Source organism: Lepidothrix coronata, unplaced genomic scaffold, assembly GCF_001604755.1.
Source record: "Lepidothrix coronata isolate B3197 unplaced genomic scaffold, Lepidothrix_coronata-1.0 Scaffold126, whole genome shotgun sequence".
NCBI lineage: Eukaryota > Metazoa > Chordata > Aves > Passeriformes > Pipridae > Lepidothrix > Lepidothrix coronata.
Window position 1 is genome coordinate 2371148 of NW_016690306.1, and position 23797 is coordinate 2394944.

The following is a 23797-nucleotide window of genomic DNA, read 5'->3' on the forward strand; positions in this document are numbered from 1 at the left end:
CTACCTTAGGAAGCCTTTACTTCCTCTGCCTGTCTGGGATTCTCCAGCATAAGAGAAGAATCGGCTCCTCAGGTGTTTTAAAACAATTGGAATGACGAGGAATAATAATATGTTTGGAGGGAACTGTTTTCTTACCTGCGTTTAAATTGGCATATTCTCTTTCTTTAGAGTTGGAGCATCCTCACAATTTTACTGTTGCTAAAGCCGTTTTCACAGGATGCTCCTCCTCTACCTATCTGCCGGCATCTTGTCTGTGTGCCTGGCAGTGATGTAAAGAGGATGAGGTGGTTTGGGAAATACTGCTTGAGGCGAACACAAGTTTGAAAATCCACAGTTAATCAGATATAGGGAAAAAAAAGTGTTGGCTCTCTGTGAAGGATTTTGCTTTCAACCTTAAGTATGCTTGAAGTGCCTTAAATTCTGTTTGCTTGTCTTATTATCCTGGATCTTAGCCATATCTGTAAGTACCTTACTTTCATGTTTTACCTTATTTTTACATGTTTGCTCTCTGTATGATGGTCCAGAGGAGCGTGCGAACACTCAGTGCGTGTCCAGGCCAGGAGAGGAGTGTCACAATGTATTATTTATGCTGAAAAGAGCTTGTACATGGGGATGATCTTAGCTCCGGCCCCATCTCTTCTCCGGCCCCATCTCTTCTCAGTGCAAATCAGAGCACTGAGTTGGTGGATTTAAAGTTAATCTCCTGAAATCTGAACTACTTTTTGCTTGCTCTGTTCTTACTTCTTGGTGAGCAGTGGATGGTCTTGTTCTCACCTCAAAGTGCTCAAGGGTGAGTGCTTTCAGCCTCGGGGTGTACAGCCCTAACATGCCTGTGGTCACTGGGCACCAGACACCCTTTGCCAGCTGGCCACAATTTCCTGCTGAACCCTCTGCACCTCTCCCACAAAATTTCTAGGGGGCATAAATATAGGGTTGTTTTAAAAGAAAAACAAAATCTACAAACTCTTGTCTGTACCCTCTTCACAGTTTAGGAGGAAATACATTGTTGAGTGCATGTTTTGCATTTTTAATTTCTTCCTTCCCCTCTTCCCTTACCTGCCTGTTCCCACCCTGACATCCATTTGGAGGGCTCTGTCTGCATCCCAGCAGGGAGCCTGCTGTGGCAGGGTGCTTGCAGGACAAGGAAGGCACCTTTCCATCTGCAGGGAAAACACTGTTGTGATGCTTGATGGAGTGAGGTATCTGCTTTGAAATGCGCTGCTGAACATGAAGCACTCAGTGAAGAGTGTGTGAGGTACTTTGCAAGGAGATATTTGGGTATTTAACACAAGGGCTGCTGCATCCCAAAATTGGTGGTGATGTAAACAGTATGCAGTAGTGTATGGCAAAGGATTCGTGGCTGTTTGCAGGCTGCTCTACTTTCAGAATGTAGCAGATAGCAAGAGGGGATGGGAATTACCACATGGCCTCTGCCACACTTTGAATTTCTAGATGTTTTGTGTGCAGCAGTATGAGATGTAGTGTGCTGCATTTTGGACATGGTGCATTTGCACAGGAAAGCTGAATTTGTACCTGAGTCTGTATTGATTTCTGCAGTCAAGGTTTGAATTTAATCCTGTTTTTCAGTTAGCTGCCTTGGTCTTGAGACATCCTTTCCTATTTGCCTCTCACTGGCACAAGCAGTAGGACCACTGCTTGTGTTTTCATCTAACATGCTTCAGTTATTTTATTTTATGTTGGTTTTTAATCTGCCTGCATTTTGTTCACCCCTGTGTAGATAGGTGTTTTATTTGTTCCTTCTCGCTCTTGTCTTGACACTTTTACTGAATCTCAGGGTGGAGGCTGCCATATGTTGCAAGGTCATTGTTTGGTTTGTGCATCAAGGCACTGCTGTAACATCTTCTCAAGAGTTCCCATGAGGAGCTTCTGGCACAGGTTGGCTCAGAGACCCTTCTTCTGCTCAAATTCATGAATGCTGGTCTGCACAGCAGTGGAGAAAGACTGTGATTTGCCACCCTTTATTATTGGTCTTTAACCACCTACAGATACTCACCTTAAAACACTCTTCACCTTTTGCTGTGGCCACTTGGGTTGTTTGGGGTTGCAGCTTGATTAATTTTTGGCTAGTGTATGAATGGCCCTTGTCCCTTTGCTGTGTTATAAAATCACTAAAAAGTAAATATTCTTAGGGTTGGAAACAGAAAGTTTAACACACACTTAGCACTGAAAGTTTTACATTGTAGCTAGAGGACAAGGTAAAATAATTTTTTTCTTCTTTCTTGAATGAAACGGGCAGCTAGTAGGAAGTTGATTAAGAAACACTTGAGGTTGGATAGGTTTTTTTGGTCATTAAACTTTTTTTTTTACTTGCCTGTGGTTTTAAAATGTCCGTTCTTAAAATATGTAAAATAGATGATATGAGAGTGAGGAACATCCCAACACATTTGGATTTGGAAGGGTTCTTCATATGTTAAGTTTCATCCTTAACGTGATTTAAATAGTTTAAGGTATTTAGGTCTTTAAATCAAGGTTTATAATGACTTTAAGATGCTTCCAACTTAAAGCATGAAGGAATGTTATGTGCTGTGTGTTTTAAAAAGAAGCACTGTACATTCATTAGTAATTATGTACTTTACTATTAAGTCTAAGTAGTAATTTTTTTTCGAAAGCATGTTTGGCAAATTATAGTTTTTAATCAAATTACAGAATAAAATAATTACTTGAAATTTAACATAATAAATTTATTTTATAGGTCTTAGTACAGTAAGGATCTACTTAGGTCACCTTTGATCTGCATTGAAAGTAGCAGGCAGAGTCTTGCTGGAAGGTGCAAAGCCAAGGACCAGTTTTGTCAAAAACTAGAGGATGATTATCCCAGGAGGTGCTTGTAGGAAACCTACTGCTTAGGTGAGAGTGGGGTGTTGATAGGGAAGCTTTGTGTCTCTTCAGTGAGAACCTGCAGATAGATCAGGCAAATCATAGTTAATTATTTAACAGAGGGCCTAGTGTTGCAGTTGCCTTTGACTCTTGCACTACTAAACATCTCTGGTTTGGAGGGTGGAATTAATACTGTAACTTTGAAATTAAGCTTTTCTTTTCCTTTTCCTCTTCCCATTGAATGCAAGGCTCTTGACTGCCAGCTCTGAACAGCCGGAACAGATGAACTTTTGCACTCTATGCTAAGGACACTTACATAAAAGGGATATACTCAGATTGCATCCAAACCCCACTCAATTTTCTGTGGGAGGAGATGGGTCTATGCTGACCCTGTCCACATGGGATCTTCAGGGAGCCTCTCTGCTACCCATCCTTTTTTTTTTTTTGTGCAGACATTTATCAGAAAACCACAGAAAAAGCTTAATCTGTGACAAGCCAGATGTGATGAGCTGAAATCCAGGAGACTGATTATTCCTGAGGCCAGCAGGACCAACGCAAACAGCTTTTAGTGCGTTTGACTTGTGAGATTGAATTTCTGCATGCACTGGAAAGAGGGGTCAGACTAACCACTCTCCATAGCACCAGTGATGGGTGTCTCTCCTCCACACCCTGTCTGTTTTCATTAGACCAGTAGAAAGTTACTGTACTGGGATTGTTAGGCCCACATATGCGTGAATGTGGAGGCAGATGGAAACAAACCTCACAAATCCCTTAAAATCAGGGATAAAAAGACAGAAATTGAGTTTGGCAGTGTCCAAACTTATACCCAATTCTTCTTGACATCCCCTTTCATTTTACTCCTGCACAGGCTGTAGGGCTAGAGTTGCTCCCAGCAGCCTGGCCTGTGGCACCCTTCCTCAGTAAAGCTCCTGGCAAGTGGAATTGCCAAAAGGTGACGTGCTTTCCCAGCTGCAAACATACAGACAAGGTGATGTCAGTTCAGAGGTATGAAAAAGTACAGCAAAAATACCTTTGCACCGTAGTCCTCTCTGCATATGAGGCTGAAATCACAAAAACTGTTCTTTGAAGTTGTCTGCCTGATTGTGTTGTGAATTTGGCTTTCAGGGTGCAGCTTTGAACAAGCAGTTGAGACTGTTAAGAGACCCAAACCCCCAGTCATTTTAGTGGCATTGTTACATATGTGTGACTAGAGGGTGCACACAGGCACCTGCCCATAGGCATTGCTATGTGGTCCTACCTGGGTAAGTGTTTGGAACATTGCACTTGTGTTTAAGTAAGATGCAGCACTACGGCCTTTACACTCCCACAGATGTGCCCAGAGCATCAGGACGGTCCGTTCAGACCATCTGCAGCAGTCTTCATCCCTGCTGGGTGACAGCAACAGGGCAGGGGGGTTGCATGTGGTTCTGCTGGATGTCCTGTGATTAACTCCTGGGTCTTGCCATGGTGGGGACAATTTGTTAGAAGGATCAAGCCATTCCTTTGCATTATCACATTGTAGCGAATGGGCAAACACTACTGTTCTCATCTTGCCTTTACCTCTGAGATCACCAGCAGCTGCTTCATTAACTATTAATGGCCTGCTCATTAATGCTGTAAAAGGCAAGGACCAATCTTGCAAATTTTCTGGACTCTTCCCTTGAAATATTTATGACTTGCTCACTGTGCAAAAGGGCAAGAGCAACAGCAGAGAACATGCCTTCAAGTTTTGTTGAGCATTATTAAAGAGCTCATGAATATGAAGAAGCTGCCAGCTTCTGTCTGTTTTTTGGCTTTCCAAGCTAGCACTGCACATCTGGCTCTAGGGGTTGAGTGAGCTGGTGGTTTCCTACAGTATTGGTGGCAGAGCCTTGGATGCTTTATTGATGGTCTATAGTTCCTGTAGTGCCTTCCTTTGCATGTTCCTCTACAAGCACCGAAGTGTAATTCATAGCTCCAGGGAAGGTTACCAGGGGAGATTTTGTTTAAGAGATGGGGAAACTGAGGCAGAAAAGTTGAACAATTTGCCTGGAGCCAAGCAATAGAAAGCCAGCAGAGAATGGAAGTGTTTTATCCAAAACTGTAATGCTACTTTTGAAGTCTGGTTAGTGTGAATGAGGGGGACGCTCCTCAAGCCTCCTCTGAAGCCATTGCTACATGTCATTCCCGTTGCATTCCAAACAGAGCTCCTACGTGATTGCAGGGAGCAGCACTGAGTAGTGCTTTCCCTGGGAATGTGCTAGTGGTTTTAGCTCCCTCCAGTACCAAGAAGCAGCAGGGAAGTGATTTTTCCCTTTTATTCAGATTTGGAGATAAAATTGTGTTCTTTGCATTGCTTGTTTATACCAGCAATAAAGAGTCTGTCCACTAAATCCCAACTGCAGCTCATCTGGTGTTGCACCAGGCAGATTAAAATGTATATTTCTTTTCCACAGCCATCCGCAGAGCGAACACTGGTGTAAATACATGTGAGAGGCGTTTTTTGGTAAAGTAGGGAGATATGCTTCAAAGAGAACAGGTATGACTCCAGGAGTGAGGACTTGTCTGTACAGTGCTTCACATCTCTTCCTTATGCAGATGGCCTTCAGAGTAAAAAAAGCTCTTCTGTGTTTGGAAGATGCAGGGTGTGTTAGGAATAACCAGCCTTCAATACTGTTTGAGCTTCTGGGCTTGCACATAGTTCTCAGCTGGAACCAGGTGGCAAAACAAATCTATATTGGAAACATTCCCTGGTACAACTTTCTCATTATTTCTTACAGAGTGTGAATATTTTATCCCACATTATATCACATTGCAAGGGATGCCTGATTTCCCCCCTGGAGTCATTCCTTTTAGTTATGGTAGATCCAGGATAGAATTTCAAAGCCCTTCACTGAAGAAGTGCTTAAGGGTTTGTCTTAACAGCTTGATTTCACACTGCTGTAACAAGTGAATGTGGTAGCCACAACTTAGTGGTAGAACATGATCATGTTGTGCCCTATATGACTGCAGCAGGCCCTGGTGAGACTCCATTGTCACGCTGATCTCCAGGAATATTCCAGGAGCGTACTGAATGCCATCTGGTTTTGCCCTCAAAACTGCAGTGTTTCTGGGGAAGACTTGGACTCTACTGCTACAAGAACAGCATCCAGATCTTGAGTAACTCTCGTAATTCTTTACTGAAGCAATTCCTGCAAAAGCTGGAAAATGGGTAAATGCAAGAATTGAGGCTCTGTCTGTTGATTGGTGCAGCTCTTCTAGAGACAGATGCACTGGAGGCTGCAGAGCAGATCTTTGGTGTTTTTTAGTTGCCAATGGTGCTGTTACCTCACCATCTGTAGAGCTGCTCTCTACCTCATGGAAGATCTGCCCCTCATCTCAGCAACGGCACAAAGTTCCACCTAAGTTTTGCGACTCCTTTCCTAACTTCTTTCTTCGAAGTTAGGAGGAGTCTGCCACCCCAAACAGACCATATTCCTCCTCTCTAAATTTGAGGTTGAATCACAGGTGAGAGATGTTGTAAAATCTCTGTTCCTGACCAGAGGGAAGATCAGTGTAATTCAAAATGTTGGGGGTTGTGTCTTATCACTGCCAAAGGCATCAATGATCAAGTATCAATTATGTGAGAAAACACAGTGATAATTAACAGTGTCAGTAAGTAGAAACTTACTGTATCCTGTGAAGTAACTGGAAAAAGGAGGGGTTCTCTGTCAAAATGTCAACTTTCGGTTCTTGGTATCAAACCATGAACTAAATCAGTGGCTGGCAGCAGCGGAATTCCAGGTGTGTCTTCTGCATGCTGCTCAGCTGCAAGTTACATCTCCAAGGAAAAAGCATGTCTGTGTGTAGTCTTGTGCAGATTCCTGATTTCAACACTTTGGGACTGAGAACTGGACCTTGCTTTAGAGGATGCTCCAACTCATTATTCATTTTCCTTTTCCATGTCTTGTCAAGATAAAAATGACTGTTCACATTCATGAATAGTAGTTTCTAAAGTCTAGCCCTCAAAGTGATGTCTTGTCATCTAAGTGAACCATGGGATACTGGTAGTTCGCTGGTACTTGTGAGTCTCCAGCATTTTTGTTAGAAACAAGCTGTTTATTGGCTATATCTGTGTTTGCCTGTGTCCTCAGGGGTGATGCACAGGGTTAGAAGAAGAGTTAGCTTAAATTTTCAAGTGCGTTTAGACTGGTGGGTACTTCAGCCAGCAGACACTTTGGTTCATGGTAAATTCTGATTTAGGAAAGTGTTATGCAAGCCTAAAATTAAGAGGAAAAAATGGCAAAACTGGCTAATGGGCAGAAATGGAGGAGCAGATCAGCCAGCCAAATAAAATGGCTCCTAGTTGAGTTTGGGATGAAGCTGTCCTGAGGGACCTGCTAAACCTTGCCTTTTCAGAAGAGTTTAATCATCCTTTGAGATGTGTTAGTTTCTCATTTTTGCCACTGATGCTGTTTATTACATTGTGCTTGCCTTGGCTTAAGAAGTGAAAATTGGCCTTTTGACTGCCCTGCTCGTGTAGGTGGGTCCTTCTGCACTAATGTGATGTGAGAGAGCCCAGAACAGTGCTCATCTAGAGTTTGTGTCTAGAGAACTGTCCTGTTGGAGTTTTAATAAAACCATTTATTTCATGGCATCAGCTTCTTGGCTCTTACTTGACAGCACCCAATGGTCTGTGCCTCCAGCGGAGCAGCTCTGGAAAGGCACAAAGACTGGATTTTTTATTATCACACAGGCTGTACTGTATGCTGGGAAGTTAGCTCGCATCCTATCTTCTGAAAATAGCTTGGGATTAAGCCATGCCTGCACTTCAGACCTCTGCCAGCAAATCTGTACTGGCCAAATGAGTGGAGCGGTCCCTGAGTGACGTGGCTGTGCTGGCACAGCCCTGAGGCACAGTGTGCACTGTGGGAAGCCACCCCTTCTCTGGCCTGCAAGGGACTCGTACTGGGCTCTTCATGACGGCTCTGCCGCGACAGCCCTGTCTGCCATGTAGCATTTTGACAAGGTTATGTGGGTGTTCGTCTGCTGCTAGAGTGTTTCTGGGGTCTTGGTTCCTGTAAATTTCTGATAGTGTGTTTTGAGATCCTCCTGAATAAAACAGAGGTGAAAGACATGTTTTAGTGTTGCAGGTCCGCTCTCATCATCCTCCCTTGTGGGGTGGTTCTGGTGTTTTCACTGCAGTCCAGAGCAGGGCATGGTGGGTGTTATTCTAGTTATGTGCCATCTAGTGCTGTATAATGTTGCAAGATCCAAAAATAAAAAGTGGAAAAATATGCAGACAGAGGAAACAAGGCACAACTTTACCTCTTGGGCAGAACAACCCCCTTCCCTCTTCCTACCACAGCTTCAGCCTTGGAGTCTTGAAAGATGGGTAACTGTTGGATTTTTACTACCTACTCAGTCTTTCCACACTGACTTTTAATCCTTGCCTCCCTTCAAGAGATTATGTTGTTACACTGCTACTATAGGTCCTTTGATGAAACACTGCTCTTCTCTTCCTCCCTAGTCTTTTAGAGCTGCACATTTCTTTGCTTTAGGAAAACACCTCAAGGTTATCCCCAGCCTTATTGGAGAAGCAGAGAAGAGAGTGGTTTATTGGTGGTGCTTATTTGAGCCCATCTTTCTTCAGATACAAGCACCTGGTATCCTTCTGGGTATTTTCCATCCCAGTATTTGTTACAAGAATTAAGTGAAGAAGCTCTGAGGAATAAAAATGGTTTACACAAGGTCGGGTGGGAAATTAAAACCTCCTCTCCCATAGCCTGGCTGGGACTATACCCTCTTGCCCTCTCCTTTTCCTCTGGTGCACTCATGTCCCTGGGTTTTGAGTTGCTTCCTGAATGGCTCAGCTTCTCAATACAGTATGGGACCACTGATTTCCAAACAAGTCCCTAAGTATGTGCCAGCCGAGTGCCACAGATGGCAAAGACCACATCAGACCTGCAAGTCTCTTACTTATCTGTATGCTTGTATGTTGAAAGTCACCCTTTGGCAAAACTAGTGCAGTAATTTGATCTATTGGAATTGCCCAGTTAAGTCTCAGATAAGATAAAAGTCTATTGAGGTCTGATTATCAACAAGAAGTCATGAAGATCGTCAGATTGGCCTCCATTAGTGAGTTTGACTGCTTGAAACCGATACACGGCAAATCTGTGATTTCTGCTTGGTTTTCTCTCAAAATAAGAATGGGAAGTGTCTCATCCTTTGTAACAACCACTCCTCTCCCTCCAGTGAAACTTGGCATTTTTTCTTCCTGCAGAGGGGACCTAGAAAATGATTTTGCTAAAGCAGGGTTCCCAGTTAAGATGCAGACATGATATGCAGAAGCTGAGCATGAAGTGTTACTACTCTCCAGCAAGTTTCATATATATATATATATTTATACACATGCACATACCAGTTCTCTTAATAGCCATGGATCGCAGGGATGTCCGACTTCCAAGGGCATGAAGCTCTCACATTTAGCGTGTTGCAATAGATAACAGGAAATGCAACCTCAATATCATTTCCATTTCTCATTCCTCCTATTCCACACTCTCCCTACAGCCATGAAATCACAGTTACTGTAGGAATTCACACCACTGTCCCAGTGTTCAAAACCAACACTTGCTATTTTTACCTCTACTTGGGTTTTAGTTTTGGGTTTTTTGGAAGCAAAATGCTAAAGACAAACAAGTCAATAAGCAAAGCATTTAAATGACTGTGCAGTCATTATAACTGATATCAGGGCAAAGGAATGCAAACAGGCCAGTCTGTGGCTTCATGCCTTTAGCTCCTGTCCCTCTGTTTTGTTTTTAATTTTGAGCACAGGAAGGGACCAGTGTGTGACCATATGCTTACAAAATGCTGGTTACAAATGTCTTCCAAACAACGTTGGCATAGTAATGATATGTCATGTATGTGTCACATTTTGTCACACTATGAATATGCCTGTGTGACTCCAAACCTTACTGTGTTTCCTTCTCCTGTTCCTCAGCACGGGTAATAATAATTGTTTCCAAACAACTTCATGCTTCCTTCTGAATAAATTGGATTTCACTTCATTCAGTGCCAGTGGGAATTTCGTACCCTCGGAAATTTGCAAGCATATTGCAGGGAAAATGTTAAGCATTTGCTTAAGCATCATTGATATTGATCTAGTTAAGTCTGTTCTTAAAAGTTAGGAACTATTGCTTCTTTCCAAGCATTGGTCTTACTGGAGGATTAAAAAAGAAGGAGAGTTGCTCTCCACTTGCAAGGCCCTGAAGATGGAATTGCACCTGGAGGGAAGAAATAGTCAGCAGAACTTGATGCTGATATTGCTGTGAACATTATCTTGGTCATACCTTTTCATTTGCCAAAGATAAGATCCTTTCAGCATGATCTAAGATTCCTTCAGTTTTCAAATGTTGGGGTATTTTTTTTCTCCCCTTGTGATTTGTTTTCCTTTATTTTTCTTGTCATGTAATTGCCTTTTCAGGGTTAACAAGGTTTTCAAGTTAACACTACTTTGAGGCAGTGATATGTAGGCCAAAGAGGTTCACACCTTTTTGGTGTGAGCAAGTTCGTGTGATATTTGTGGTGGGAGGTCTTGTGATGGGAATGCAGAGGAGCAGGGACTCAAGTCTCCTAGATCCAGATTCAATATCTGTGGCTTTCCCTCCTGCGAGCCTTTGGCAAATGAGAGATAAGTGCAGGCTCCATATAACCATCTTTAAAGTAGATATCCCTTGGGGAGAGTATCGATTAATTAACATTTCAGAGGCACTTTGAGTTTCTTTGATAGGTGTTGCAGAAATGCAAAAGGAGTTTTTTTCCTTGCTAGACATAGGCTGTCTAAAGGATGAATTTTAACGATGTTGGTTTACCTACGAAGTGCTCTTTTTCAAATGGAAGACTATTTAGCTTCTTTTGTATGTACCGATATGGTATTCTACTGCCAATTTAAGCCAAATAAAATATACAGCTTCTGTACCAAGACTGGATTTGGTACCCTCACATGAAAGCTCATGCTGATAATTTGCCAGTAGCCTCAAGTCTTTGATAGTAATTTGGCAGATGCTATATTGAACCTAATTTGCATCTGTATTTACATAAATGCTTTAATTAAAATTATATGCACCAACCTGAGATAGATGAACAGCACTGCCTGCTATTTGTTTACATTCCCTGACAACAAAACCCTGCCTTGGCTGCTTCTTGCTGATTGTATGACTTGACAAGACTATTTGAGGTACAGACTAGAAACCTGACAGGTTTCTGGTTAGACTCTGCTGCAAACTGCTGAGGAGCGACATGAAGCTTTCAGGACAAAATTCTGCCTTTATTTTAGCAGCAGAGATGATCTGAGCAATTTGATTCAAGGGGTCAGATTTGGTCTATATCCAGTGCTAAAGCTCTAACTTTAAGGTAGTTCTGTGCAGTCAGGATTTATAGTTCCTTGCACATGATATCTGCTTTGTTACACATCCAAAATGTGAAACCCCACTGAGGACAGTAGAAAAACATTTTAAATACAGCTTCCATCAAGAGAAAATTTCTGAGCGCTGTTCATCTTTGAACAGAGCATTACAGAGCTCCTTGTAGGATAGAGTGATCTAGGGGATTTTGGGGCACAAGTGAGGTCCTGATTGTTTCAGTGGGACATGTGAGAGCATATGACTGAGTCTGGATGAAGGCAGTGAAGACTCTGGATCTGTTTTTGCTTAGACCACACATTTCATTTGGAAAACACAATCATATAAATACAAATTACATCCAAACTCTGCAGATTGCCTTTGGACAGTGGAGGCTGATGGTGCTGCGCTGCTTCCCAGTTATTCGGAAATTGTCACAGTGTTGCAAAGGAAAGAGGTCAAGTGGCAAAGTTATGACTGATTTCACAGAGAGCTTTGAAGATACAGGGAGGACAGGCTAAAAAGTGCTGTGACTGCCCTGCCTTGATTTGGAGGGTTGCTGAGCTTTGTTTAAAGTTGTTTACTTAACTTGCATTAGAGGAGATAGTTCAGAGCCGCTGTTTCCTTCACTGAGAGGTCATGTATATGTAGAGGTTTGGAATTGTGGTCCATTTTAATAATAATTAATACATAATTAAAGGTTTCTTCCAACCCACACTATTCTATGATTCTGTATAAATTTGATCATTACCACTCACTTTCTTCAGTGACTTCTGCCTGTAGTCATTTCTGAATCTAGTTTGAGAGAGTCCATTCAGTTTCAGCACATTCATACATTAACCTTCATACATTAACATTCGTACATTAACCCATTTGCCTGATAGCTCTGTTGGAGATGATAAATTGTCCCCCATATTACGACCTGCTGTGGGATGGGTGGCCAAAACCTGTTTACTATTGAAGTCCACCTGAAAGAGCACAAGCGAAAAAGCATCTACATCTGTGGCAAAGCCCTAAATATTTAAATTAGGAAGTGTTGGTAAGCAGGCTGGAATGCACGCTCGAGGGTGTGGTGTGAGTGGCAGTCCAGGGGGATGGTGTCGATGGAAGCTGCAGCTGGAGCCCTCCCAGCGCCGCAGCCCTCGGCCTGGTACAGGAATGGCAGCCACCAGATACGCTGCCAGGGGCACCATCTGCCAGCAGCTGGGGTCTACTGGGGGTCATAGCCAGGCAGCACTTTGCATTGCTGGGATGTGGTGGTCTTGGTCAAGTAGTGGGCGTGACAAAGCCAGATTTGCACTCTTGCAAAGCCACAGCCTTAATTTAAACTGACATAACTAAAATAAATCCAAACTATTAGTCTTACTTTGCCTTATCCATAATAAGAGGATGAATACACTTCCCATATTAAATTCATTATGTCATGGGGGTGCTCTGATACTTAAGAGGGAGTTGGGAAAGTCAACTGAAGGGAAGCAGCCCTTGTTCCCCCTGATGTGAGGGGGAGGAGGGGAAGGTACTTGCTGGTTAATTTTCAATGTGAGACGAGTGGATGAAGGAGCAGGCCTGGGATGTGGCACACAGGGAATAAAAACATTCCCCCAGGGAAAGTGTCCTGTTGGGGTGAGATATTTGTGTTGAAATCTGCTCTGCAGTTGACTCCTCCATTGGCTAGCTGTCCTGGCTCAGCCTTCCACTTTCCCCTCAGACGTCTGTGCTGCATCTCCCAGCAAGGGAGGAAGCAGCATGGTGGCTGGTGGGCAGGAGCCCCAGAAAGTTCCCCACTTCAACACTGAAACAGCTGCTGGTTTGAATTTGGATCAACATTTAAGGTGTTGGTACCTCTGCTGGTGCCCAGTTTGGTACCTCTGGTTTTCCCAAGGGGAGCTCTTGTTGTGTTGTGAGGTCAGAGAGCAAGCCAGGGAGAGGGTCCAGAGAGGAGCCTTGCATTTGGAGAAGGTTTCTTTCAAAAATCATCTTGTCTGTTTGATTTTGGAATCAGTGCTAGTGCTGTAAGTCTAGTGAGTGCTGTAAGCCAGCCTTTAATCAGCCTGTGTGTATTTTAAGAATTGTGCCGACGGTTACAGCCTCAGAGATACCTGGAGATTTGGTCGAGAGAAGCCTGTCCTAGTTTCTCGGGATAGCCAGCAAGGCGTGCTCGTTTCCCAATTTAACATGAGCCTTCCCAGTCTTTATTTTTCAAGGCATTTTCTTTGAAAGGTTGCAAAGCTCCAAGCAACCAGTTAATGCATGGGGGAAGAGAGAAGTCAGAGTGTAACATAGCAGTAATCCCTGCAATTAGAAGTATATTAATAGCTACACTTCGGCCGTGGATGGAGTACAGCAGGGTGGGGTTCTGGAAGGAGGGTCATCCTTGGGCAAGGGGACTCCAGCCCAGCTGCAGAGAGGCAATTCACTTTTCTGAAGCTCTTTGGTTGTAGATGTGCAATGCTGGAGACAGCTTGCAGCAGCCTAGTGCAGGACTGGCACAGTGTCCCTAGTGAAGACAAGGCTTCACTACTTGTGGCGTTTACTTGTGGCAAGTACATGTTGGGGTTTAATCATTTGCCTATCAGAAATCTGTTAGGCTGGGGGGTTTGTTTGTGTCACACAGAGGGTGTGATGGAAACCATTACTCATCTTTCCATCCCAGCTCTCCACGCTGAGAAAAGGGAATGTAAAAAGGTTGATGGATCTGCCCAGACAATCCTCTGGGTCTTGAGCATGCCAGACATGCATCCCAGAGCCAGGAAAGAAACGCTGGGCTTATTCAGATCCTTCTTGAGCTCTGATTTGGAAGAGCACGTGCTCTGCTCACCGCGCACCCAGATCCCTGTGAAACGAGGTCTTGTCAAAGCAGGCACCAGACTTCCAGCAGAAGCACACTTGATAATCAGGCTCTTGAACATTTTTGTTCCTAGCATCACACGACCACCAAAATATGCAAAAAGCATCTCTCAAAAGCAAAAGCATTCCATTCTGGAAAAGCACTTGAAAGCCATTCATTAGCTCTTTATTTTCACCAAAACTTAAGTAGAATTCCCAACTACTTTATTTTATTTTTTTCTGCTGTCATCTGAAGTTGCAAGCAAATTTTGGGAGTCTCTCCTACTATAATCTGTCAGCTGTTTGTAGGCATCCTCCTAGAAGTGTCCTTTCTCCATTTCCCATGCATGTACAGATGAAGTTGATACGAGACCTTCAAGATGTCTTCAGGAAGTCATCTCCTCCCAAAATAGGATCCGCTCTTTTTGTCACCCAAGGCCAGTTCTTACTTATTATTTCTATTTCAAAGCACCTCAAGACACACATTGGGTGTCTTGATGAAACAACATAAAGCAAAGCTGGGGGCTGTGCCAAATAGTTCATAACCATGGAGGAAGACTTGGCAGAGGGGCAGAGAAAGGAAGGAATGAATTATTGGTAAACCATGAGTGAGTGTTTGTCTCGTTAAGTTTTGTGCACCTAGAAGCAAAGTTAAATAGTATTAATGAAAACAGAAGCAGTATGGGAAGAGGGCATTTACTGAATTTAGAAATCAATCCGATGCTCTTTCACTGTTAGTTGGACTTTATTATTAAAAAAAATATACCTTTTTGATTTGGAGTCACCCAACAAAACTAATCCTCGGCTCAGATGGATGTTTGAATTAAGTTCTGATGTTCTCTTTTTCTTCTTTTTAAACTAAAAAAACCTTAACTTTAAAAAAATGATACAGTATTTGCAGAATCAATAGAAAAGCTGACCCAGATAAAAGTGTGCAAAAATTGGTTTCATGCCCTAGAACTTTTCCTGCATGCTTTTTGATGCAATGTATCTGATCCTTCAAAAGGGAGGTAACATACAGTGATCTCAGCAGCTTTGAAGAATTGTTCTGGAAGAATAACAAGGAGCACTGGAGAAAGGGGTGTGCACTTCTACCTTTTTTCCCCCTCATTAAATATACCATGAGACACAAGAAATTTAATGTCATATTGCTGGTTATGTGGAAAGATAAGATAAATTTTATATGAAATCTGATTTTGTCCGATTTTTAAAAGGTGAAAGTGCATTTCTCCTGAACAGCTCTTCACAGCGGGGTGTGAATTGCATGTTATCTTGCTTCATTCAAACCTGCTCCTACTGGAGTGAGTGGCAAAGGTGTATCCAAGTAGTAGTAGGGTTCTCTCTCAGAAATGTAATTATGTCCTAGATCCTGAATCAGATAGAAAGCTGTGAAAAGTATCTGTTGCTCCAGATGTTTTCTGGTAGAATCATAGAACGGTTTGAATTGGAAGGAACCTTAAAGGTCATCTAGTTCCAACCCCTGCCATGGGCCTGGACACCTCCCACTAGACCAGGTTGCTCAGAGACCCATCCAACCTGACCTTGAATACTTCCAGGGATGGGGCATCCACAAGTTCTCTAGGCAACCTGTTCCAGTGCCTCACCACACCCACAATAAAGAATTTCTTCAGTATATCTAATCTAAACCCAATCTCTTTCAGTTTGAAGCCATTCCCCCTTGTCCTGTCACTACATGCCCTTCTAAATAGTCTTGCCCCATCTTTTCTGTAAGTTCCCTTCAGGTACTGGAAGGCTGCAATTAGGTCACCCTGAAGCTTTCTCTTTTCCAGACTGAACAACCTCAATTCACTCATCCTTTCCTTATAGGAGAGGTGCTCCATCCATCTGATCATCTTTGTGGCCTCCTCTGGACTCGCTCGAACAGGGCAGTGCCCTTCCTTGGGGACCCCAGAGCTGAATGCAGCACTCCAGGTGGGATTTCAGGAGCACAGTAGAGGGGCAGAATCACTTCCCTCGACCTGCTGGTAATGCACGTTTGGCTTTCTGGGCTTCAAGCTCACGTTGCCAGCTCATGTCTAGTCTTTCATCCACCAGCACTCCCAAGTCCCTCTCAACAGGGCTGCTCTTGATCTGTTCATCTCCCAGCCTGGACTGGGGGTTTCCCCAACCCAAGTGCAGCACCTTGCACTTGGTCTTGTTAAACCTCATGAGATTCCCATGGGCCCACCTCTCAAACTAAGGAGGATCCAAATTTTAATTTGATTCCAATACAGAACTTAGATCTGCAGGAATCACACACTGAGTATCTGAACCTCTGTTGCTTTGGCTTCCAAAAACATCCCAGGCTGTTTAGGGCTGTGGACCAGGACAGTGTTCAATGCAGGCATTGGTGCAGTGAAGGTGATAAATCAGTAGGACGGATTTGTGGGACTGAAAGACTGGCAGGCTGTAGGGGAGTTTCATTCCATCCCTTTTTATTCTTGGCCTTAAAGTCTAGCTGGAGGGGAAGGATGGGCCCAGAGTTACTGATTATGAGTAGAATAAGCAGACACAGTGCCCAGGCTGTGCTGCCTGTCCCTAGGATAGAGAGGAAAGACCTCAAAAACAACTGCTTTGTGGGGATTTCCACAAGCTTTCCCAGTCCTTGGGACTGAACCCATTTTTTAAGTGCTTGATGTGTGCAGACTTTCCCCTTTTGTCTCCATTTGCTGGAGCGTGAGGGGACTGAAGAGACAGTGCTGGGGCTGTGCAGGGTGGAGAAGTGCAGCAGGTAGGAATGTGCCCCGGGAGATGCTGCAGTCAAACTGGACCTCCAGGAGTTTGCAGTAAGGAGAGCAGCTGAAGCTCAGCACCGAGCGGGAATGTATAGCAACATATAAGGCAGCCTTTCCTATGGGCTGTTTGTGGCTCTGTGATTATGTGTAGCTGAAAATAGGTCACAAGGCCCAAATATGTGGGGCTGCTGACCCAGGTGCATCTCACTGAACTATCCAGATAAGGCACAGGGATGCTCTTAGTGAAAGTAAGAGACTCAATGAGACGTAACGGTGCTGGTCTTCATGAGCGAATGAAGCATAAATACAATTATCTGAGAGGAGCAAAGTGATTGTTTTTTTATGTTTACACCCTGTGCTCATTTCTTTATTTTACCCCTTTTATATTGATGGCTGCTGTGTTTGGCAGGAATTTGCAAACACGTTGGTGCTTACAGCCAAAAGTTGGAATGGTCTAAACAGCCAGCAAAGGGAAACCCCTTCCCCTTGTATTTATTTTTGTGCGAGCAAAATGTAGTCATTGTCTGGTCTTGATCAGTTTTGCTTTTTTCCTTTTTAAGTTGTTTGTTTCATTTTTCTTTTCAGCTTGAGGGTGAAGGGAAACAAAAGAGTGAGTGAATTAAGAGCAGGAGAAAAGAGTGACTGCTGTTGGGCTGTGTCATGTGGTGAGGAAATCAGGCTGAAACTGGAGAGACCAGGCCAAACCTAACAGTCGTACTGGGAGGCCTTGAATTGTGTCACTCTGACAGTGGATCTAAGCAGTGAAAATAGCTGATGATGTTTCTGGTTGCAGTCCAGCATCGTCCATATGTGAAATTGTGCTGATGGGCTGCTGCTCACAACACTTTTCCTACCTGCCTGCTCTTGGAGACAGTCTCGCAGGATGACTCCTGTCCTTTCCAAATTGACACATGCATTTGGACTGTGGGAACTCATGTGGGGTAGCATGTTTTTGTATTGTGTTCACTTCAGTTCTCTCTTTTGGTCTTTTCCACCTGTTGTTATGGGCCTGGATATTTAGTGGATAGAGGAAGGAGCGTGTGATTTCTTGCCTGTGTCCTTAGCGTACAACTTACACCATATCTCTCCAGCAAACTTGTCTGACACCTGGATGAATCTGAACACAGGGACTGCAACACTACAGGCTTGGGGAGGACTGGCTGGAAAGCTGCCCAGAGGAAAAGGACCGAGGGGTGGTGGTCAACAGCCAAGAACATGAGCCAATGTGTGCCCATGTGGCCAAGAAGGCCATTGACATCCTGGACTGTATCAGAAATAGTGTGACCAGTAGGACCAGGGCAGTGATTGTCCCCCTGTACTCAGCACTGATGAGGCTGCACCTCGAATCCTGCGTCCAGTTTTGGGCCCCTCGCTACAAGAAAGACATTGAGGTGCTGGAGTGTGTCCAGAGAAGGGCAGTGGGGCAGGTGAAGGGTCTGGAGCACAAATCTTATAAGGAACAGCTGAGGGAACTGGGGTTATTTAGTCTGGAGAAAAGGAGGCTCAGGAGAGACCTTATCACTCTACAACTAACTGAAAGGAGGTTGTAGCTGGGGGGTCGGTCTCTTCTCCCAGGTAAAAGTGACAGAACAAGAGGAAATGGACTAAAGTTGTACCAAGGGGAGGTTTAGATTGGATATTAGGAAAAGATTTTCACAGAAGGGGTGGTCAGGCACTGGAACAGGCTGCCCATGGAAGTACTGGAGCCACCATCCCTGGAGATATTTAAAAGATGTGTAGATGTGGCACTTAGGGACGTGGTTTAGTGGTGGACTTGGCAGTGCTGAGTTAAGGGTTGGACTCAATCGTAAAGGTTTTTTCCAACCTAAATGATTCTATGACTCTGTAAGAGGACATCCCATGGTGTTGAAAATTAATTAGCAGGTTAACAGTCCACATCTTGGTTGTTTAAAATAAAATAAAAGTTATTGCTGTACATATGTTGGGCAGCAAAAGTGTCCAACAACAGTGCAGCAATCACTGTGTTGGAAAACAGTTACCAATCATGGTTCTGGCAGAGAAGAGTCTGACAACTATTTTCCAGCACATTTATTACTATGGCCAAGTAGATAACTAACCAGAGGATGACAGTCTGAAATGCAAGGTTTAAGAGAAATAATGTGAAATAGTTTAACCTTACTAAAGGCCAAATAAATTAATAATGAACTTTCTGTTCATCAGAATCCTACAGGACATCACTGTCTCTCTCTGGTTGAATTTTCTTATGCGGTCAGATATTCTTCTTTTTCTAAACCCCTTGCTGCCAATTTAAAATAGTATATGAGACTGAGATTTCTCACCCTTCAAAAAAACAGTTTGATTTGTTGAAGGAAGCTAGGAACAGTTAAGGAGATAGGAAAAAAAAGTAATATACCTTTCTCTGTGCTGACATCTGCAACTGGGGGATGTGTTGAAAAGTAAATATAATCTGCTTGGAGCGATGCTTTCCCATTCTCTTTCATTCTGATTCAGTGCTCTGGTTTCTGATGAACTAGACTTAACAATGGAAAGTGAGGTGCAGAAAGGCTGTAGAACCTCAGTGAAGACATGGGGGATCATCCCCCTGTGCTGGGCCATGGAGTTAATGTTGTTATTTGTTTGCATATGTTTTAAGAGAGCACTGAGATGAGAAGTGGAAGAGTTACTGTCCATCTGTCAGTCCAGTGCCAGGGAAGTCAGGCCAGGACCCTCGCTAGCCCGTTTCACCTTGCAGTTGAAGCCAACTGCAGCTGTTGCTGGCAGCCAAACCACTTCTTCTTACCAGCTTCAAGGTAAGAGCTGCTTACCCTGAGCAGCCTGTGGCTGAGAGTTGGAGCAATCCCCTGGGGGTGCCAGTCAGGCAAAGGTAGCCTCAATAGCTGCCCAGGCTTCCAGCATGTTTTCTGAAATCTTCTAAAGCTCTAAGAGAGGGACAATAGTTTCTGTGGCAGTGCTGCACGCTGAAAATGGGCCTAAACCTATGAAGTTTTTTCCTTTATTTTTTTTAGAAGATAGCTTATTTGCTTTTTGCTCTTATGTACTCTTATTTTGCTATTACTTGCTCTTTGCTTATTTTTATGCTTCTGAATATTTCCAAAAGCAGCTGGTAATATTAAGAAGGCATTGCAAAGAGGAGTTTGGCCCATTCCTGTAGATAATAGAAGTTTACCTGGAGGAAGGAAAGGCTGGGAAGCTGCAGCATGGTACGCCCTTGGAATGACTCTATGGGACAGCTTCTGCTCACAGATACCTGCGAATGGTACAGTGTGGATTAAGACCTTTTGAGAGTGATTGTCACCCTGCTGAGGTGGAGAAGACAACCCTTGGCAGGAGCCTCCTACTCTGTGTTTTCCAGGTCAGCGCCAGGTTTTCCTGGGGAGCTCAGGGGCTGCCAGCAGCAGCTGCTGTGATGTGGAAATACCCATCTCTGTTTCAGCTTCATTCAAAAGGCTGGAGAAAGGCAGCTGAATGCCGAGTGGCACAGGGATAAGACCGCTGGGGATGGAGAGGTGGGAGGGATTATCCCATGGCCTCTCTGAGCATCATTGTCTGCACAGTGTGTGTGCACTTATGCGGAGACCTCAGAGCACTAAGGGGTTTTTAGTGGCTTTTTCAGTAGGTGTTTGATGGAAACTTTCAATTGTATTTTAAGTGTCTGTTGTAGGGATGGGGGCAGGGATGGGTTAATTTTATTAGCTTTGTGAAAAGATGTTGAAGGTAAGGATGCTCAATGAGCATGATGCTCCATTGCTCTGCAGTCTGCCGGGTTTGATAAATGTTTAATGAGGGCTGGACCAGCAGCCGGGAGTTGTTGGGGCTCTTGGGATCTGTTGAGATAACTGGGATTTTCAGCGTGTGGAGACAAGACGACTTTCAGGAACGTTTGTATCTGCTAATCATGCTGTAATAACAGTCTGCAATCGAGAGGCTGCAAACCCCCCATTTCTGACACAGCTGTGCATATTTAATTCGATAGAAAGCATTTCTAGTCTGCTGTTAGAAGTAATTCAGATTGCTAAGGTGGTAATTTTGATCATGGTAGTTTTTAGGGAAATAGAGGTATAAGCTGCACTGAAAAGTTAATAAATGCCTGGTACAAAACAAATGCTGGAGGGTGAAGAGCACGGACATAATGGGTGGCTGCCAGTGCCTCACTGCATCCCGGCCTTGGCTATTCCTGCCTCGCTGAGCCAGCAGCAGAGGAAAGCAACAACCCTGGGCCCATTAGGTTCATGAAGGAAGTTTGTCCTGACCTATTGCCTGTACCACAGATTTTGGACATTGGGGCAGTCGAGCCGTGGTGATGGATCACCAGCACACCAGCAGTGCTGGGGGGAAGCACCAAAGCCTGGTGGGGCCATGGAGGGTTGGCATGACCTGCTCCATGGCAGTGCTTTCAGCTGACCCCAGGGTTTAGACCACCAAGCTGGCATCTTTCAGGAAAAGAGGTCAGGAGGAGTGTGGGTTTTATTTTCCTTCATCTTGAGCGCAGCTGGGAAAAGCAAGTGCTTTCAGGGCTCCCAACTCTGTTTCTCTCTGTAAAATATTCTTTTGCAAAATTGATCATTTCTGTAGGTTGAGGGAGTCTCTAAGGAACTTTTCTGTCAAGCATCTAAAAAGTACCATTATTTCTCTTCCATGCTGTAACAGCAGCTCGACATTTACATTTTAGCTCACTAAAGATATCTCAACAATCTCATTTTTCGTGAGAAATTTCATGGTGAACAAAGCAAACTAATCCCATTTTCAGGTGGTTAGTGCTGTAGTGTCTGGGTTGCAGAAACCACGTGGAGTGCTGGTGTTTATCAAGTGTTTTAAAAGCCTTTTTGTTTATTTTATTTTGTTTTGCCATGAGATGTTACTTTTTTTGGAAAGCATCTAGAATAATGAAGCAGCTGGTGGCTGAGTCTCCTGCGCGGGGTGCAGAGAATGAAGGATGGCTGGGGTAGCTGGAATCATTCACTGCATGCTGTGGACCACATAAACAAACAAACAGGCAATTCCTGTGAACCAGGAGGTGGGTGGTAACTCACAAACCACCATTACCTGTTCTGTATATGTACTCACCTTGACACCACATGGAAGCCAGCAGATACAGATCTGCCCAGCTCTTGTCCATTACTGTGAGGTGTTTGTGTGGCACAGCTCATGTAGGTGAGATCATGATGCCTGCGTGTGAATGCCCTCCTGTGCAGTATGGAGGTCTGGTCTGAATTTGCCGGATCCCGGCATTGTGATGCTCTCATGTCAAGGAGAGCTGCTTTTCCTGCCTCGTGCTGGCTTGGAATAAGCATGCCCCCAACAGGAGGCTGCTCAAGAGCTGCCCACGCAGGGATGCTCAAGACAAACAAACTCAGGCAAGGTTTTTGTCAGTGACTATCTAACTGTTGAAAAAAATTCAGTGTTTCTATATGAAACATGTTTGTGACTCCGTCATTGCACTATTGCCTAACTCCAGGCATTCAAAAGCAGTAGCAGATCTCCCAGAACCGTGAAATAGCTTGAAAGATCTGAAATATGTATGTATATGTATTTATATACATATATTACCAACTTGTTTCTGAGCTGTTATATTAAACCCAAATCATGTTCTCATAGCCACGAGGGGCAGAAACTTTTTGCATACTTTCTGAAGAGGATCATGCGGTACGAGTACAACAGCAAGGGATTGGATTTAATAACTCTGGAGATTTCTTCCTGCTTTGTGTTTCCAAAAGTGGAGATCCTTGCAGAAGCTTCACCAGCTGGGTCGTTAGGAAAAGCACCAAAATTTGTGAGGCTCATTATACAGTCCTAAGAAGCAACAGCTCCATACATACATATTTATTTTAATTAACTTTCTAAGCAGAGGTTTGAGATCAGAGGAAGGATAGGGACCTGTGTTGCACAGTAGGTGATTTTGTTGTTCTTTGAAAGTGTTTTACTCATAGGGGTGGTTTTAATTCTGTTGGCAGGTTGTAGGATCACTTCTGTGTGTTGGACACAGCACTGAAAAAGCAGAATTTCAGATAACAGTTTTGCTATAAAGATAACCAGCCTAAACCCATTAAATACAGAAACAGCTTCATGCTAAGCTTGCAGCCTACCATGTGAGAATGGAGAATTTGACCCAAAAGAGGGAGGAAGAGCAGCAGAAAGTTGCCTGCTGAGTCCAAAAGTGATGTAGGTGTAAAGAGCACAAAATCTGCAGCTATCCCTTGTGTTTATTTCTCTTTTACAGTTCAGTGAAAGTGGCTTTTTTTTGCCTTACTCTGAGACAGAGGAAAGCGGGAAGCAGCTTCCCTTTAATCTGTGAATAAACATGCAGCTTTTTCTAGTCTAAGCTCTTAAAAATTGGTTATGGTTGTGTAATAGCTTCTGGGTTCCCAGCTCCTCCAGTAGCCAATATAGTCTTTCAGGAAATCAAGTCATATCTTCCTTTGAAAAGACCCAGAAAAATACCAACCTAACCTGCTGGGAAGGAGCAAAAGACTCCAAGGGATTTCTTTCGAGTTTGCCAGCTGACCTTCCTCTGGCCAGATAACAGAGTCTGGAGCTTCAAACTCAAATACCGAGTTTGAAAAGCTTGAACTGAAAATGCAAGTTGTGCTCACGGTGCTGCTGAAGCAATCAATAAGTTTCTGCCTCTTTTCTTGGGGGGCTAGCAGGGTTGTTTGCCGCTTGTGTTTCTTTTACTCAGAACAGTCCCATGACCATTTTGTTATCTCTTTACCAGTTCTTGCAGACCCTCAGGCACAGTGTTTTTCAGGTGTGTATACAGCCACTGCCAAAGGGGAATTTTTTCTATCAGTTCTGCTCTTGCAGCTGCTGAAGCTAAACCTTCCTCTCCTGTTCTTTTAGGAGGAAAAAAAAAAGTAAAAATGAGGAAAGCCAGCTTTAGCTTTGGGACAGAGCAGGTGAATCCCTTTAAGGAGGAGAAGGACAGTTTTGATGGCATTTTGTTAAGCTCCCAATAGCCAAAGAGTTTGTTCTGGTATGTGTCAGCTGCAGCAGATGTTTTGTGGGTATTTCCAGTGCAAACCGCAGCAGTGGTATCTTAGGACATCAGCATGTGAGTGCTCT

General features: G+C 43.8%; 1 protein-coding gene across 4 annotated transcripts in view; it reads left to right on the plus strand.

The window, feature by feature from the left end:
* The window catches only part of ZHX2 (zinc fingers and homeoboxes 2), a 75648-nt gene that overhangs the window by 8295 nt on the left and 43556 nt on the right, over positions 1–23797 (plus strand). The gene's annotated exons all lie outside the window — the stretch shown is intronic.